At 34.9% G+C, this 18,985-nt stretch overlaps 1 protein-coding gene across 1 annotated transcript in view; it reads left to right on the forward strand.

Annotated features, from left to right (window-relative positions):
- RFC3 (replication factor C subunit 3) overlaps positions 1-18,985 on the forward strand; it is a 242,181-nt gene that overhangs the window by 4,035 nt on the left and 219,161 nt on the right. Inside the window, exon 2 of the mRNA XM_082602371.1 lies at positions 15,669-15,770. The gene's annotated coding sequence lies outside the window, so the exon portion shown is untranslated. The remainder of the gene's footprint in view (positions 1-15,668; positions 15,771-18,985) is intronic.

The raw sequence follows: 18,985 nt of genomic DNA on the forward strand, positions 1-18,985 counted from the left end.
GCCACATTTATTATTGTGTTGTTAAAATAGTATCATTTCATATTTGCAACCAATTTATTTATTTATTAAAAAATTTTTTTTAAATTTATTTAATTTATTTTTGGCTGCATTGGGTCTTCGTTGCTGCGTGCGGGCTTTCTCTAGTTGCAGCGAGCAGGGGCTACTCTTCGTTGCGGTGTGTGGGCTTCTCATTGCGGTGGCTTCTCTTGTAGCAGAGCACGTGCTCTAGGCACGTGGGCTCAGTAGTTGTAGCTCGTGAGCTCTAGAGCTCAGGCTCAGTAGTTGTGGCATACGGGCTTAGTTGTTCGGTGGCATGTGGGATCTTCCCGGACCAGGGATCGAACTTGTGTCCCCTGCATTGACAAGCAGATTCTCAACCACTGCGCCTCTAGGGAAGCCCTGCAATCAATTTAAATAGACTAACACACTGCATGTGTTCTAGTAATAATTGATATAATTTGATATATGGATGAATTAAATTAACTCCTGAACTGGTAAGAGTACTGATTCAGACCATAATTGTTTTTGGTAGTAGTACATTTAAAACTCTTGATCTAAGCTTACCATACTAGTTGAGCAATGCCAATTATTTATTTATTTATTTTAACATCCTTATTGGAGTATAATTGCTTTACAATGCTGTGTTAGTTGCTGCTATATAACAAAGTGAATCAGCCATGTGTATACATATATTCCCATATGTATGGGGATATATGTATACATATATTGGGTATCTCCTCCCTCTTGCGTCTCCCTCCCATCATCCCTATCCTGCCCCTTTAGGTGGACACAAAGCACCGAGCTGATCTACCTGTGCTATAGCAATGCCAATTATAATACAGATAGTTTGGAAAAAGTAAAAATATAAGGGTATTTTTATATGACTTTTAAGTATTACCACAAAATAGCCATTTCCCAGGAGGTCTTTTTCAGCTGTTACGCTATACTGTATTATGAACCTTTAAGCATTGATCAGTATTAATTAGAATTATTGATCAGAATTAGTCATTAACACCACTGAACTAACTGTGTCTACCTCTTCTTCAATAGCCCTGATGTTTTGGTCATATAGTTATAGCCATTGTATCAACCCCACTGCCTTAAGTGTGCTTCCACTCCAGATGGAAGTCAGTCCCGTTAAGCAAATTTCTGTTAAACACTTTGTGTTGAGTATAGTGATATCTTCCTAGCTACAGTTTCTGTTGTACAAAATTCTACATATGTGTATTTATGTACTTGTGCTTTTCCCACAAATGTGAGAACTTAGGATACTATATTTGTAAACATATGTGTGATTTTTCTTGAGCATAATTTTTAAAATTACAACAAAACATGGGATCTTGGGAAGAGAAAAAGGAGGTAAAATATATAGAAGAGAGGTGTACGTAGGTATTTTCCTAATGAAGTGTGGGAAAAATATAGGAAACCAAAGGAAAGAAATCGAGACACGTGAAAGCTTCAGAGTAAGAGTAGCGTTCTACTGTGGTTGTTTGTACACTGGCATTAAGTTCTCTTACACATAAAACTATGCATTAGGAAGGGTTTCAAGAACATGTCACAGAATACTGGCATTTTCTCCTTCAATTAACCTAAGTTACATAAGGTAACTGAATCATAAAATTGTGAAACACTTATCATTTGGTGGAGATCCAAGGAAAAATACTTCTTAACATGCATATTTATAACAAAACAAAAACACATTCATAAGCATCTTGAGAAAATTGATGGGCTAAGGAATCCCAAAGAGTTTTTAGGAAGAGGAGTTGTTATTGAACAAGACCAATTATTATTATTTAAAAATACTTAAAATGGGGCTTCCCTGGTGGCGCAGTGGTTAAGAATCCACCTGCCAATGCAGGGGACATGGGTTCGAGCCCTGGTCCAGGAGGGAAGATCCCGCATGCCGCATAGCAACCAAGCCCATGTGCCACAACTGCTGAGCCCACGTGCCACAACTACTGAAGCCTGTACACCTAGAGCCCATGCTCCACAACAAGAGAAGCCACTGTAATGAGAAGCCCATGCACCACAACGAAGAGGAGCTCCTGCTCGCCACAACTAGAGAAAGCCCATGCACAGCAACGAAGACCCAATGCAGCCATAAATAAATAAATTTATTTAAAAAAATAAAATTAGTTAAAATGCCATTAGTTCGTTTATTTAATGAGCTGTTTGTCATTATTTTAGATTCACTTATAGCGACAATCCCCTAACTGTGCTTTAGCTATAAGGCTTTAAATACTTCATTCCTGCTTTCTTTTACAGTAACGGGTTTTGGGAATATAACTGTTACGTTGGTAAGTAATGCTAGGCGAAGGAATAAAGTTAAAACAACTCCAATACTTGAGGAAAACAGTTATAAATACTAAGAGTATTTATAGCAATGCCCCAAATATAATATGCCCAAAGAGTATTTTATATAAAAAGAATTGCATTTCTTCTATTTGAAATGAGTAAAATATACATGCATCAAAATAAATTCGAGGTAGAACAAAGTAATACATATAAAGAAAAGCAAAACCAAAAATCAGAAGAAGATGCAGATGAATATCCAATCTTTGGATAGGAGGAAAGGACCTTTTTTAAATCACAAAAGCAATCAGAAATCAAAGGAAAAACAGTTGATAATTCTTGTTGCATAAAAATTTTTAAGTTTGTAAAAGTTGTAAAGTTTGTTTAAAATTTAAAGAGTAAATAAATTAGAGAAAATATTTGGCCTTAGTATGTCAATATATTAAAAAAAAAAACCCTGATATAATTCAGAAAGGAACTTAAGCAGATTTTTTTAAAGGAATTATACATAAAAGCTTTACTTTTCTCACTTCCCAAATATTTTAAAAATTAATTTTTAATTCTGGCAAAGATGCAGTGGGTATAAGGTTGCCATATGTAATAAATAAAAATAGGAAGCCCAGTTAGATCTAAATTTCACATAAGCAACAAATATGCAATGTTTGGGGCATATTTATATTAAAAGCTTATTTTCTGTTTATCTGAAATTCAGATTTAACTGACAGCTTACATTTTCTCTGGCAGTCCTAAGTGTGGACTCCCTCATGTAGCTGGTAGGAGTTCAGATTTTAGTAAACTTTTTGGAAAGTAATGTGTCATTAATACACCAAGAACCCTAAAAATAGTTATGACTTTTGACTTAATAGTTTTAATTCTGGTAAATTAGATCAAGGAAATAGTCGGTTGACTAGAAAGATATGGGTATGAGGAGCTGAATTTGTAATAGAAAATTAGGAACAAATATATAGTAAGGGGATAGGTTACATAAACGTATCTTTGCAGTAGGGTATTAAGCAATCCTTAAAAATGAGGTTGAAGAAGAGTGTTGACTTGGAAAGATAAGTGAAAATCATATTACAAAATGGTATAATAGGTGTCCTTTTTCCAAATACATAGAAATAAATCTTAATGTATATACTTCCAAATGGTAACAGTCCCTGAGTATGGGTGATGGGGTTATGGCTAAGTTTATTTTATTTTTCCTTTTGTTGTACTTGTGCTTTCTGATTTCTGTATAATGAGATGAATTATGTAAGAGTTATAAAAAATTATAAATTGCTTACATCTGTACACTAAAAAGTCTCTTGGAGTGGATGTATAATGAACTAAAATCCAGTGGTTTACTACTTACAAGAGATGCATCTAAAAATTATTCAGAAAAATCACAAATGAAACAATGAGCATACTTGTATCAAACTAAGTAAAGCATCAGTATTAATATCACATTAAGTAGAACTTATAGCAGAAAGCAATGCATAGGATAATTTTAAAATACTGCAATACAAAGATATACCATAGAGAAAAAATAATGACAGCCAGGGGAAGGAAGACTTTTGGAAGTAGAATATGGAATTGAGAAAAAGAGGACATGGCAGACTTCAGAAAACTGACTAAAGAATTTGGAAGAGGTTCTTAACATGGAACCATTGGTTGAAAAAAATCCAAATGTACAAGGCCCATCACTTCTTAAAAGTAGAACACTGCATAGAAAGCTTTTTGACACATCATAGTTTCATGAAAAGGACTAAAGCTATTGCTGTGGAGTAGACTGGTGAGGAAAATGTGATGTCTGAACCACAACATAGTGCTCTGAATGGCATATAGGTAAGATTTTTGCAAAATCAGGCCTCTCAGGAAATAGCAGAGATATGTAGCTAGCAGACTTAATACTGGAAAAAAGTGGTACATTTTGGTTAACTAAACCAATTTTAAGTTTGTAATAAGTCTTTTATTTAAAAATTCCAGGAATGCCTAAAAAGATTATAGTCTTGTGCTATACAATGATACTAACTTATAGAATTCAACAAGGTTCGTTGTTTTAATATACATCTTACTATACAACTATTAGTCTGTCTTCAATTACACAAAAAAGAAATGATGATACTTAGGATTTTAAAAACATAATCAAAATGGTAGATACCGCAATAAATTTTCCAAAGCAGAAACAATTAACATTCTCATACAGTGAAATAGCCAGTAAATCTCAAAATGTAAACCCCAGCATGGCTTCAGCATCACTTGGGAACTTGTTAGAAATACAAATTCTAGAGCCCTACCTCGAACCTACGAAATCAGAAACTCTGAGGGTAGAGCCCATGTTTTAAAATTTAAAACTCAGTGTTTTAGCAAGTTCTCCAAGCTATCTTGATGGATGTTAAAGTCTGAGAACCACAAAATTAGATAAGATAATGAAAGTTTAAGCAAAAATCCAAGCTTCTTGGAATTAAAAAATAACCATAGTGTCTAAAAGGAAACAACGAATACAGAAACAGTTTCCTCTGAATGTTATCAAATATTGTGAAACTCCTCTGTGCAAAGAAGATACTGTGCTAGACACTTGAGGATTATTAATAAACAAAGGGGTAGAAATACAGCCCTCACTGAGTTTTCATTTTAATGGAATTATGTAATGCTGCTATAGCTAGATTTTTTATTCTATGAGCAAGACTTTTATTAAATAATTTAGAAGATGAAAAAGAAGAAAGCAAAAGGAAGACTACAGTAAAGATAAAAGCAATGATAGTAAATGCATTAGAAAATAGGAAAAAAAGTGAAGAAATCACAAAATAGTAAATGTGGAAAGTCCAGTAAAAATTAGAAGTAATGGAGGTGTTATAACATGCAGAAAACATGTTAAATATGTACATATAACTTTTCACTATCAAATTTGAATATCATGAAGAGGATGATTTCTAGGAAAATCAAAACTACTTAAAAAAATCTAATGCTATTCTACCAGTAACAGAAAAAGAATTTTTTTAAGTTACCCAGTTAATTACTTCCCCCAAAAGGCTCCGGTTCTGAATGGTACTGGTGAAATCTTTTATCCTTAAGAGGAATAGATAGATCCATATATAGAACATAGAGAAAAGTATAGAAAGCTGTCCAGTTCATTCTTGTAAGCAAATATAATCATCCAAACCCTTGGAAAACATGAAAATTATACATCACTTTCACTTATGATTATCCATATGAATAATATAATATTAGCACATAGATTTAATAGTATATTAAAAGAATAATTTACCATGGCCCAAAAGGGTCTGTTCTTTGAATATAAGTATGACAGTTTGCATTACTTACTTTTCACAAATATTCATTCTCCCTTCCCCACACTGTTGAAGGAGTATATTTCTATACCTCATTGATGCTGTGCTTGACCATGTGACTTGCTTTGGCCAGTGGAATCTGAATGATTGTCAGATTTGCCATTTTCAAGCACAAGCATTAAGAACAATTCCATGATTCATCTCAATCCGTCTTTTCTCCTCTGTTATGATGACTGTTGTTCCTTCAGACTGGACACAGGAGGAAAGCAGTGGAGCTGACCTACAGTCAACCTGCAGGCTGTAACAGAGCTTGCAGTCTACAGCCTTGATGTAACATGTTTGTGTTACAAAGATTTGGGGTTTTTTTGGTTACTGCAGCGGAAGCTAATATAATAAGGATGCTTCAATATCAAGAAATGTATTGATATCACATTGTATCAATAGGTAAAATAAGAAAATCATGTACTGTTTTATCCATTATATTTACGAAATCATTTAGTGAAATTCCATACTTAAATGTTTTTTGAAAAGCATAACTTAGAAGACTAATTCCTTCACATGTTAAGATGTGTATTTCAAACCAATGCCCATTTTAACCTTATTTAAAAATAAAATACTAAGTCATTCCTTTGAAAACTGGGATAAATAGGGAATTCTGCTCTCACCGATTTTTGCATTGAAGTGTTCTGCAAATTCTAGAGAAGGTAGTAGGAATGTAGTGGAGGAGAGAAAGTATTATTAACAGAGGATATGCTGGTTTAACTAGGAAGTTGCAACGACTTACTGAAGACTCTGTTATGATGCCCGTTGGGAGACCACACCCTGAAAGGATGGAGTTCTTTTTTACATGATATGTAAATGCTTTAAATCAGAGACCGGGACTTCCCTGGTGGCGCAGTGGTTAAGAATCCGCCTGCCAATGTAGGGGATATGGGTTTGATCCCTGGTCTGGGAAGATCCCACATGCTGTGGAGCAACTAAGCCCGTGTACCACAACCACTGAGCCCACGCGCCTAGAGCCCGTGCTCCACAACAAGAGAAGCTACCACAATGAGAAGCTGGCGCGCCGCAGCAAAGAGTAGCCCCCGCTCGCCACAACTAGAGAAAGCTCGTGCGTAGCAATGAAGACCCAACGCAGCCAAAAATAAGTAAACAAAAAAATAAATAAAATTTAAAAAATATCAGAGACCATTACATGGTGCTGTTTCCCTCATAGGCTACGTGGTTCTAGAAATTAAGAAGTGAATGTGTAATAACTCGGAGAATTTTTGCTTTCCATACCACAGCTTTGAGCGCTTCTGGTTTAGAGTTCTTAGTCCCCAAGCACAGAATGCTTCCATCAGGGACACAACAGTGATTCCATTTAATTGGAAGATGATACTTCCAACTAGCAATTTGTGACTCCTAAGTCACTGAACCAACACAGAAAGAAAAAAAAGATGCAGTGATTAATCTATGTTACAATGTAAAAATTGGGTTGGAGGCAAAAAGGACTATGTTTGGATCCTAGGAGATTCTCAGGGGGCACATCTTATTACTTCCATGCCCAATAGTAAAGGTCAATGTAAAACTATAGCAACCAAAAAAGGCAGAACAATTGAGGAAGCACACCCTTCAGGAATGAAGGTTGGGTCACTCAGGTAAAGGGCTCAGAGCAGTCAAGGTTTTGGCTGAGGGTAAGGGAAAGATGGAATGGGTAAAGAAGAAATCCACAGATACCATCTACAACTGTGCCACTAATTACAGAAATGAGTATCACCTTTGCATATTTTCTTCTTGCTATATGCCTGTGTTTATATATACTAACCATTTTCTTTCTCATTTTTATTTTTATATACAAGCTGCTGGAAACAACTTTATAATTTAGTTTTTGGGTAACAGAATATTCAGTGAAACTGTGACTAAATTTGAGGATTTATTACTATAGCCTGTGATGGACGCATTAACTGTTCAGACTATGTATGTATCTTTCATTTTGGGGAAAGGGGAGAGCTTTTATATTTGTAAGGTGGATAGCTGTATCATGTTAGTTGGAAATATATTTTGTTGCTATATAGGAATTCCAATGTGTGTAGAAAGTTGCATATGGAAATGAATGACCAAAGGAATGAAGTGTGCCCATTATCAATATATTGCCTCTCAGTTCCAAATTTCCCTTCCTTTCCTGTTCTATGAAAACGGATTTGGGACCTTTAAACTTTTTTTTTTTTTTCCCTTTGCCAGCTGTCAATAAAGCTTGTCAGCAGAGGGTACTGGAAAGGCATTATAGGAAGAAGGGGTTTTCCTTCCTGGTTCCAGTGGGCCCACTTGGTAGATTCATGTTGCCTGTATGGCTTCTCCAGCTCCCAGCTCTTGCAGTACAGGCAGCTATTCCAGCACCCAGCTCCTGAACTACATGACAGTCAGCAGTGCCCACTGGCTAGCAGCTACCCCCTCCCTGGCAATTCCCATTGGGTAATTTTGTATCAGAGTGTCTCCAAGGATATACTTCCCTATGAAAAGATGCTGCCAGCACCCTAGTGGGGGATTTCCAGCAAGTTTTGCTGGTGCAGCTCCACAGTGACTTCTCTGTCATTCAGTGAGCCATGGTCATGCCCACTTCAACAAGGTCTGAATCTCAGGTGGGAGGGAGGGGGTCCTTCCTTAGGTACACCATCTCAGCTCTAGGGATAGTGGCTTCTCCCACGCGGGATCCTCCCGGACTGGGGCACGAACCGGTGTCCCCTGCATCGGCAACCACTGTGCCACCAGGGAAGCCTGTTTTATTTTTTTACTAGTCAATTCTTCATTCTTTGAATACTCAGCTATATGTAATAATTCTTTATATTAAATCTGTTCAAATTGCTATATGGTTTCTCTCTCTCGGGGATATGAATTCTGAAGAATGGAAAGAAAAATGAACAAAGTCTCAGAGACCTGTAGGACACATGAGCATACAAACATGTATGTATCAGGAGCCTTAGAAAGAGAGGAGAGAGATAGAAGAATGTGTGAGGTAAGAAAATTTGTGAAGAAAAGACCCCAACTTTCCAAATTTGGTGGAAAATTTTAATCTATGTACCTAAGAAGCTCAATGAGCTTTAAAGAGTATTAACCAAAAGAAATCCATACCAAGATACATTAGAGTCAAACTGTTGAAAGCCAAAAACAAAGAGAGCATCTTGAATCCAGCAAGAGAAAAATGACCCATCATATACAGTGCAACCACAATAAGATTAAGAGCTGACTTCTCATCAGAAATAGGGGCCAGAAAGCAGCAGGATGACATATTCAAAGAAAAAACTGTCAACCAAGAATTCAACATTCAGCAAAACTACACTTCAAAAAAATGAAAAAGGAATAAAGAAATTCTCAGAGAAACACAGACAATTTGTTGTTAGCAGATTTGCCTTACAAGAAATACTAAAGAAAATCTTCAGGCTGAACAGAAATGACAGCAGATGGAACTTGAATCCACATGAACAAGTAAAGAACAATGGAAAAAGTATGTTAAAAGACATGGAGGGACCTTAAATGCATATTACTGAATGAAAGAAGCCAATCTGAAAAGGCTCCATACTGTATGATTCCAACTATATGACATTCTAGAAAAAGCAAAATATGGAGATTGTAAAAAGATCAGTGATTGCAGGGAGGCTGGAGAGAGATTAATAGGCAGAGCGCAGAATGATTTTTGAGAGTGAAAATACTATGTGTGATATTTTAATGATGGACACCTGTCATTATACATTGGTCCAAACCCATAGAATGTACAACACCAAGAGTGAAGCCTAATTGAGTGATGTGATGTGTCAGTGTAGGTTCATCCTTGGCAACGTATGTACCATTCTGTTGAGTGTTGTTGATAATGGGGGAGTCTCTCTATGCCTATGTGGGAGCAGGGGGTATATGGGAAATCTCTGTACCTCCTTCTCAAATTTGGGTTGTAAGCCTAAAACTTCCATAAAACAAAGTCTTATGGAAAAAAAGATAATTACAGAGGTAAATATAAAGGACTATATAAATACTTGTTTTTTGTCTTTTATTAACTGATTTAAAAGACAATTGCATAAGACAATACTGTGTTATTGGGCTTATATACAGATAAGATATGTGACAATAATAACGTGAAGGGGGAGGAAATGGAGCTATATTGGAGCAAAACTTCTATATTTTTCTGGCATTAAATTAGTATTAATCTGAAGTAGATTGTGGTTACTTACAGTAGATTGTACTAAATTAGATTATTGTAATGCCAAGAACAACCACTAAGAAAACTTTAAACTCCCCCCAAAAAAGGAATTAAAGTGGTATACTAAAAAAATCTATTTGACATAAAAGAAGACAGTAAAAGAAAAACAGAGGACAAAAAAGTCTTGAGACATATGGAAAACAAATACCAAAGTAGCAGAAGTCCAACTAATCAATATTTTCATTGCATGTAAATAGGTTAAGTCCTTCAATCAAAAGGCAGAGATTGTCAGACTGCATTAAAACAAAACAAAACAAGATCTAACTATATGCTGTCTACAAGAGACAGGTTTAAAATTCAAAGATACAAGTAGACTGGAAGTTAAAATCCTGGAAAAAGATATACCACACAGACAGTAACCATAAAAGAGCTGGAATAAATATTCTAATATCAGAAAAAATATACTTTAAGACAAAAAACTCTTGTGACAAAGAGGGACATTTCATAATGAGAAAATGGTCAGTTCAATAGGAAAATAGAATAGTTATGAATGTATACATACTCAACATATATCCCCCAAGTACAGGAGTCAATAAATGACAGAATTAAAGAGAGAAATAGACAATAATAGTTGGAGACTTCAACGATCTAGTCTCAATAATTGATAGCACAACTAGATGGAAAATCATCAAGAATATCTTTTATATCACTTAACATTTAATGCTGTCAGCCAACTTGACCTGACATTTATAGAACACTAGCAGTGAAATGAAAGCAAGATGCATGTTTTTTCCAAGTGTTTGTGGGTGTTCTCCAAAATAGAGCACATACTAGACCATAAAACATTTCAGTATATTTAAAAGAACTACAATTATAAGAAGTAAGTTCTCCAACTGTAACAGAAACAAATTAGAAATCACCAACAAAAAGGGAAATCTTTTTGTGGTGACAGAAATGTTTTAAGAGTGGATTGTGGTGCTGGTTGAACAGCTCTGTAATTTATTTTTAAAAAATCATTGAATTGTATACTTAAAATATAAATTATACTTCAGTAAACCTGTTTAAAAATTAATGAAAGGAGAGTCACAGTCACCATAGCAACAAGAGTATGAACTTTTAGAATACCTTTAATGAGAAGTATTTGTGGCCTATATGAATAAAAAATGATAGAGCTTTGAGAGAATTAGAAGTAGAAATTATGCTTCTGTATATCAAAAATAGTGCTTCAAGGAAGTCAGCTACTTCCAAATTATTTTATAGATTTAATGCAATTCCAGTGAAAATCGTAATGAAATTTTGATTTGGTTTGCTTTTCAACTTGGCACAATCATCCTAAAGTTCATCTGGGAGGTTAAATACACATAAAAAATGTACAGAATATTTTGAAAGAAAGAGAAATGAGTTACACAAGATATACTAGACATTGAACCATATTTTAAAACTATGATGTCTAAAATATTGTAATGCTGATATAGGAATAGAACAATCATTGAATGAAATATCCAAGAAATATAACATTTTACATATCTTAGTACATATTAAAAGACTAAATTACAATATAATTTGAAATAAATAATTCGGTAATTTTTATTGAAATAAATAGTTGAATTTAACCTTGCAATTATACTCTTGGGACTCTCTTTTATGGAAGTAATCCTAAAATGGGGTAGGGCAAAAATATTAACTGTAGCTTTATTCATAATTATATAAAATTTGAAACAACCTAAACACTGAGTAGGGAATTAGTTAAGACAACATAGTTAATTTACAACTCACAAGTAGGAATATTATGCTGTTATTAAAATGATTATAACTAGTATGTCATTATAAGGGATAATGCTTGTGAATTTTATGTTAAGTGAAATATAGGAAGTAAAATCACATAAATGGTGTGATTCTGACTACAGAAACATAAAGATAACTGTAAAGGGAATAATAGGAAATACATATGCCAATATGTTAATTGTAATTATGTGTTTTATTGTAGTCTGAGTAGAATTTTTTATATTTATAACTTATAAAAATGAGCATTTTCATTAATTTTTTTCAATAATTATATCAATATTTTAAAAATTCATAGCCAATTTTTCAAAATTCATAGGAAATTTTTTTGAAAAAGATTTCTATTATTAAGATCCTGGTTGTATTATACTGAAGGTTTGGTGAACATGCCAAGTGCTTATTTCTTTCATGAGCTTGTGAGTTTCAGTTATATCTTCTCTACACTTTCAAGTATCCAGCTCAAAGAATAGTAACAGATGTTTAACCATATTTTAAAGGTGCAGTAATTATGTAGTGTAATACTGATATAGGGATAGATAACATTAATTAAATATACAGGAAATGTAACTTCTTTTAGCCTCTGAATTTGGCAGTGAATCTCAAAATTCTGTTTGTATCAAAATTGTCTGATCCCAACCCCATAGATTCTAAGTGCAATACAGTTCTGCTATGTGTTTCTTAAAGGCAGTGGTTATAAGGCAGCAATTCTCCAACTTTACCCTGTATCAGAATCACAGCGGGCTTGTGATTCCTTCAGTTACTGTTTGTGTGACCTTAGGCAAGTTACCTAATTCTCTGTGTCTCAGGATCCTCCTCTGGAGAGGAACTGAGGATAATAATAGTACCTTCTTCATGGGGTTATGATAATTATGTGCATTAATATATGTAACTTGCCTGTACCACATATAGTTAGTACTGAATTAATATCTGCTATCATTATGCTAATGATCTTATTACAGAGGAAAAGTATGTAACATTTATCAAGGATTTGTTATGTGTTAGGAATTCTATTAGGCACATTAAAGATATAAATGCATTATCTCATTTATTCTTCATATCTGTCCAATGAGTTAGAAGTTGTCATACTCATTTTACAGCTGGGAGAAGTGAGGTCCAGAAAGATTGAGCTGGCTGGATATGACTGAGAAGAAAAGCCTTGGGGTTGCAAATTCCCCAGAGAGAAAGTTAAGTCATGTGCCAGTAAATGTTGGGATTAGGATAGAAAATGTGTGGTTTATTATAAAGACCGTCCCGTTAGTTTGTAAATTTTAAGTGTGCAAATTTTAAAAGTGCACCTGGGTTTTTCTGGATTCATGTTAGGATATTTTGATATAGTAGGTCTGGAATGGGGCCCAGGAATATTCAGTTACAACAAGAGCCCCAGGGGATTCTGAGCTTGTGGTCTGAGGACCACAGTTTGAGAGACTAGCTAATGTTCTGAAATAACTATGGAAAGATATTGTGAAGTAATCACAGAACGTTTTAAAATGTGCTTAAGGTTGTATATAGCAAGCTAGTACCTGAACTGAAACTAGTATCTAGGTACCCTGACACTTAATCCATTGCTCTTTTTCAATCCAGAGACCTCAGACCTAGGTTTTCTCTGAGCCCAGAATCCAGTCAGCTGGGCCTCAGCAAAGCTGCTGTAGGCGAGAAGCCTTGTTTATTTTAAAGTGGAGCCCAGACCAGCTGAGAAGCTGGATGGCTCTAATTGTCTGCATAAACTTTTCTTGTGAAATTTCTCGAAAAGAAAAGAGTTACCCTGTTAGATATAAACCTCTTTTCTTATGAAATTTTGTTGTAATTGGAAGGACTGTTTTTGCTACAAATTTCAATGCCCTGGTTAAATTCTCACGAAGTTCTAGTGCTGTTCTGAAATATTTTCTAAGTTGTTGATCATCCTAAACAACTGTTCCTCTTCAGTCCTACCCACACATAGCCAGATGTTTCTAGAGGATGGTGAGCTAATGGAAAGAGCAAAACTTTGCAGTCAGAAAATATTGGTGTGTCTTGTCATGCTGTTTACCAGCTAAGGGACTCTGGGCAAATCTCTGATCCTCTCCATACTTTAGTGTCTTCACTTAAAAACTTGAGAGAGGGGCTTCCCTGGTGGCGGTGGTTGAGAATCTGCCTGCTAATGCAGGGGACACGGGTTCCAGCCCTGGTCTGGGAAGATCCCACATGCCGCGGAGCAACTAGGCCCGTGAGCCACAACTACTGAGCCTGCGCGTCTGGAGCCTGTGCTCTGCAACAAGAGAGGCCACAATAGTGAGAGGCCCGCGCACCACGATGAAGAGTGGCCCCCGGCTTGCCACAACTACAGAAAGCCCTTGCACAGAAACGAAGACCCAACACAGCCAAAAATAAATAAATAAAGTAAAAAATGATGAGGCCTTCCCAGTTTGAAACATGATTAGCCAAAAAATGATTAAAAAAAAAAAAAAAAACTTGAGAGAAAGGTATTAGTGCTTAATATCAGAATTTGGGTAAAAGGATTTTGCTGATTGCTCTGTGATATTCAATCTTTAGTTAGCATTAGGTTCATTTTTATAGTCTGATGCTACCATATTCATTTCTGAAGCCCCAGATTTGGGGATAATCATGTTTCTTCCTCAGAAACATATGTGACACAACAGTGGCTGTGGAGCTTTCTCAGACACAGGTTTCTTAACTGGTGAGGCAAGAACTGCTGAAAGTAATAACAAATGAAGGTTAATGCTGTTTTATTTGCTGTTAAGACTGGCATTTTGCACAATGTAATGGACTCTCAGTATATCAGATTTCTTGTAGAGAAATTCATAAAGAAATGGAAGTTATAAAATCAAGATGATGCTTACTTGTTCTTCTGGAATAATGATGTTTAGATATTCGTAAAGGATGCTGTCAATGTTTATTCATCCCCTTCCTGCCTCCCTTCCCTTTTTCCTTCCTTCCTCCCTTCCCTTTTTCCTTCCTTCCATTTATTTCTCACTTATTTATTCCCATTCTGGAAATGACTTATAAAAATAATTTTAAACATTCTGGGTTTGTGGCAGGTTTATCAACTTCTACATGCTTAAATTATCTTCTTTGATAATGAATTAGAGACTTAGATAAAGAAAGGCTCCTGCTTCTTACCTGAAGTAGACATTTGGTGATTCATCATGTGAAAAGAGAAAAGGATTTATCAAAGCAACACCCAGCTAGATAAAATCATCCTACCTCTCATTCAGTCTATAGGGCACCATTGAGCACAGTAAGTTAACACGAGATAAGATATCTTGTGCAAAGAAATCCTTAATGTTGCTCGTTTAGCCATAGATATATAAATTAGGGTACTGTGTTGCTCATTTAGAAACTTAAATAAACTGAACTTGATATTTTAAAATTCAGACTTCACTTTGGCATTTAAATGACTTGTGATTATTTCCAAGAAATGATTATTTCCAAGTAGCATAATAATCCTATACAGATCCAGAAAAGAAAAATCTCCTTTTGAAGTTGCATATAGTATTCTACAAAAATGTTTTTTAAAGTCTTGTAACCATTAATTTTGCAATGAGCTTATTCAGGGAAATGATTGCTTGCTTTTCTGAAGTTTATGAATTCAAATTCTTGATAAGATTTACTGTTTTATTATTTGTTACACTTTCTTCAGGACAGTAATTGTGTCTCATTTATCTTTATAATCCCAGTACTAGCACTGTGTATACTGTATACTGGGTGATCTGGAAATGTTTTTTGAACTGCTACTTTGTTCTTTATTGGAAACTCAGAATGGGAGGCTTTGGGAAGTTTCTTTATAATGTTATGTTTTATTTCCCCAAAGTACCACCTATTTTTTTCAGCTAAAAGAAGTTCCATTTAAGCACAAAACTTGACATTCAGATACTCCTTAGCTTTGAAAGGATTTGAATACAATTGGAATACAGTAAAGCTAGAGAAGAGAGAAGTTAAGGTACCTCAAAATATCATGTAATTGGTTTTATGGACTAAATGTGTTCTCCCTGAAATCATATGTTGAAGCACTGACCCCCAATGTGAGTATTAGGAGGTGAGGCCTTTGGGAGGTAATTAGGTTTAGATGAGGTCATGATGGTAGAGTCCCCATAATGGGATTAGTGCCCCTCTCAGAAGATGAAGAGACACCAGAGCTTCTTCTCTCTGCCATATAGGGACACAGGGAGAAGACAACCATCTGTGAACCAGGAAGAGGGCCCTCACCAAGAACCAAATTTGCTGGTGCCTTGATCTTGGACTTTCCAGCCTCCAGAACTGTGAGAAATTCATATCTGTTGTTTAAACCACCCAGTCTATGGTATTTTATTACATATGCATGAGCTATATGTGAATATTATTTTCAGGTTCTGGGAACTTGATATAAATTAAGACAATCACTTACATTGTAGATAGTATCCTAAGAATAGAATATATTTACTTACCTGTCTACCCAGCTATGCCACATTGTAACTTTTTTGAAAAATTTTTATATAAAAATGTTTTTCCCAAACAGAACTTTAACTTGGTTTGAAAACTTAAATTCAAAGGTTTTAGTTTAGACTTTTTTTAAAAGGCCAAAACAGTCTGTATATAGACTGTTTCAAAACATAACATCTTAAGGAAGCAGAGGAAATTATTTAAAAGAGAAAAGAATTAGCTTTCAAAAGAAGAAAGGACTGCTTTTGTTTGTTTTTCCCCCTTTCCACAGAATCTAGGATAACTAAAAACATGGGAAATGCCACCTGAAAATGTGGGAGAATTGATTAATACATCTTGTGAACATTGGGCCACAATAAAGGGGTCCTTTCAGGCATCATAAAAATTGTTGCCAGGTGAAGTTGAACAGGTCTTGGCAGCAACATCCCAGAGAGAACCAACCACCTTAGAGAGTATATAACTAAAGAATCCTTTTGTGCACACAAGCTATCCACCATTTAAAAATTCTTAAAACCCCTCATTGCTCATCTTTAATTTAAATATATATATTTCAGAATCAGTAACATTATCAGGTAAGTTTTAGCTTTTTACTTTTAGGCTTTGGTTAGACTGAAAGGATTTAGAAACACAAAATCAGAGCCCTTCAGATAAAGTCCCACACAATTAAATGCAATTTTGTGTTTGGTTTGAGTTCTTTCCATGTCTCTTCTGCAATCTGTTGACAGTAGTTCCACAGACTTACATTCTTTGTATGGATGGTGTATTTTTCTCAATGCCTTCAGTGTAGGCATTAATAAGCTTTAGAAAAGTGTTATTTCTCTCCAAGGCCACTGTTGCTGCCATTGCATTAAAAAAAATGCTTAAGAATCTTGTCTTTCTGTGTTACCTCCTTAACTTTTTTCAGTTTTTTCTTTGAGTTTGCTATAGAAGTTCATAAGTTTGTAAAGTTATTAATCCAGATAAACTTGGAAGGATTTTTCTTTTTTGGTCTGGATTCCTAACAGATAGATGTTAGCTTTGCACAAAGATGAAATCCTGAATGTTGTTAATTTAGATTTAAAAAAGAAGAAGAAAAAGAAAAGAAATGATCTATAGGACTTAGAGTTTAAAACCTTTGCAAAGAACTTGAACAGGTTTTTGACACTCTGATAAAAATTATTTACTTGAGTTCTTTTATTCCGTTTGTTCTACAGCTGTTTGCTTCCAAATTGAAGGTGTTTTTCCCTTGACAGACTCTGTGTGCAGTCCCTGTGATTTTTGCCAGAAATACTCTTTCCTGTTATTTTTTAAATTGCATTACTTAGAAATGCTTCTTTTCCTCCATTACATTTCTTCTGTTTTTAAAATGTCTTTGTGAGTGACTTTAAATGTGTATTACAAATTGGATTTGAGAGATCTGTGCTGGCGTACCTGACTGAAGATCTTTACTGCCTTCTGCCAGTGTATCAAGTTCAGTGAATAGCCATGAAACTTCAGACTGCTCTTCATTTTAAATCCCCTATATTAGCTGCTTTTGAGCACTACTTGCTAATCCCTTGCAATCCAAAGTCATCAAAAAATCATACTGTAATGCTTTTTGTACAATACAGAGATAATTTACAGCATTAGTCAAACAATTTCAAAGGTGTCATTATTTGATAATAACCCCACCCCCAGGGCCATTATTGTACCATATAATGTGACTAATGCGCTGTCATTTCTTTCTGCTGAAACCACAGCCACAAATTGAAGAGTAACACAATCTGGCCTTTGGTTTTCTTAGTCAGCCTGAAAAAACTGGTCATATTTTTAAACTTTAGCAGCTTAATATCTCACTTCAAGTTTTTAAAAAATATTCATAGCTGAGATAGCATTTCCATTGCTATCTGAGTATAATAGATGGTTTATATTCTTGAATGTTATTGGTTCTGAACCTCATTTCAGTGTTACCTTTTTCTTATGAGATCTAGAGCCAGTGTAAATTTTGGGTTTAATGTGTGTAAGTGGTGATTTTTGAAGATATTATATCCAAATTTAAAAAGTCAAATCTTCACATTTATTTCAGCTATTTCCTATGGGCTCTTTTTTTTAACTGAGAAAGCTCTTTCATCCATAATTTTCTTTATGACCGTGCCCTCAAGTGACTGTAAACCTCTGTTTATTCTCCAGTGTGGCTACATGTACCTCTTAGCTTATATGGCCTTATTTTATTTTTCTCTTTACCTAGAATAGCCTTTTTCCATTCCCATGTGTTCATAGTCTATCCAACATTTAAGCCCAGGTCAAATGGTACTTCCTCCATAATGCTTTCCTGGATTCTCCACAAAAAATAATAAATCTCTTTTTCTTCTGAAATCATATAGTACTTTTAACTTCTCATGCTTAATAATTAGGAAAAGTTTAAAAATGTACACCTCTAAGCTCTCCAAAGGTCAGGGATCCTGTCTTATTCATTCTGGAGTGCAAAACTATCACTATATATTGGTTAAAAAAATGAACTATGCATTTAGCAAAACAGTGTTAATTTTGTGGGTAAAAGGACAGATTTACCTAAAATGACTCATTAAAAAAAATTGAAACCATGTTTTACAAATATGCTATATGATAAAAATATCAATTAATAATTATAAGTAAAATTATATATATTTTAGACGATTTCCTAGCATGATAGTTGCGAGTTAAGAAGAGAAAAACAACCAAGGAAACCCTGTCACCAAGAATTATATTGAGCATAAGTGTTTGCAGGAGCTGTTAAGAATGAATGGGGTAAGATACTGCTAAGGATTTTTTCAGTGTTTATTTTTTAAAAGTCAGCCACTTTGTTGCTTTTGGTCAAATTTAAAAAAAAGATTTTAAAAAGTTGTATTTTGATAAATTATGTAATCTATTTGGTGACTTTAAATAGAGAGATATACCAGTAAAGTTTAAAGAAAGCAAATTCCCCATGGATTCTGAAATCTTTGCATGCCACTGTGATCAGTGACCTGTGCCTCCGAACCTGGGAATGGAGAGAGCATGAGAACGTCAATTGCCTGTAGGCTCCTGCAGATTCTCACTCAGCCCAGGACTCTGCCTC

This window comes from Mesoplodon mirus, assembly GCF_964341445.2.
Source record: "Mesoplodon mirus genome assembly, chromosome: 17".
In the NCBI taxonomy this organism is placed as follows: domain Eukaryota; kingdom Metazoa; phylum Chordata; class Mammalia; order Artiodactyla; family Ziphiidae; genus Mesoplodon; species Mesoplodon mirus.